This window comes from Dasypus novemcinctus, chromosome 17 (assembly GCF_030445035.2).
Source record: "Dasypus novemcinctus isolate mDasNov1 chromosome 17, mDasNov1.1.hap2, whole genome shotgun sequence".
Lineage (NCBI taxonomy): Eukaryota > Metazoa > Chordata > Mammalia > Cingulata > Dasypodidae > Dasypus > Dasypus novemcinctus.
This window is the reverse complement of record NC_080689.1, coordinates 97,054,148-97,054,897: the sequence shown is the minus strand read 5'-3', so window position 1 is coordinate 97,054,897 and position 750 is coordinate 97,054,148. Positions and strand designations below refer to the sequence as shown.

Sequence of the window (750 nt, the reverse complement as noted above, 5' to 3'; positions counted from 1 at the left end):
TTGCAAGGCTCCAGCGTGCTTGGGTCTGCAGTGAAACCCTGTGCATTCCTACAGTGCTTGCAAGAACAGTTTTGAAATGGTTTGAGACCTTGCTCTGCTCTGTCTACAGAGCAAGATAATAGAAATTTAGACAATTGCTTGCCCCCTCCTGAATCTCGTGTACCTGGTGTTTTGTCTGCACTGTCTAATATTGCAGCCACCTGGCCATGTTTGGCTTGTTTAACAGAAAGTAAAATTTAAGATTCAGATTTTCCGAGGCTCTGAGTATACAGGATGTTTGATTAGAGAAACAAAGACTAAGTTTTTACTGAAGAGCTGAATGCCTAATGAACTAGGGGAGGGTCAGGGCAGTATGAGCCGAATTTAATGAAAGAGCAGTGGAGAGTCAGGTGAGAATGTCTGCTGAGCACCCATCTTGTGCCAAACCTGCTGACACTCAGCTTAGTTTCAATGTTGAGGAATAGTTGTAGCTCCAGAACAGTAAGGGAGCAGAGGCTGAACATGCTGGGCCTCAGCAGGGTTCCTGTTGGAGACAAATTTCGGCTGTGATGTCTTCCGACCATGGTTTTCGGCACTTTGGAGTCTACCATTCCCCTGGTGTTTGAGCAACAAAATTCCCATAATGCCAGAGCTGGAATATCCTTGAAAGCCTGTGCCTTCAGTGTCCATCAGGCTGTTCCATGGAATCTGTGCAGTGATGAGGAAGTTGATGTGTCTCAAGAAGTTGAGCACCTGCCTATCACATAAGAG

The 750-nt window shown here is 45.9% G+C and overlaps 1 non-coding gene across 1 annotated transcript; it reads left to right on the top strand.

Annotated features, from left to right (window-relative positions):
- On the top strand, positions 1 to 136 carry LOC111762517 (small nucleolar RNA SNORA9). Its single transcript, XR_002795615.1, has one exon. It is a non-coding gene; the product is annotated as a small nucleolar RNA SNORA9 (small nucleolar RNA).
- Positions 137 to 750: the final 614 nt, after the last annotated feature.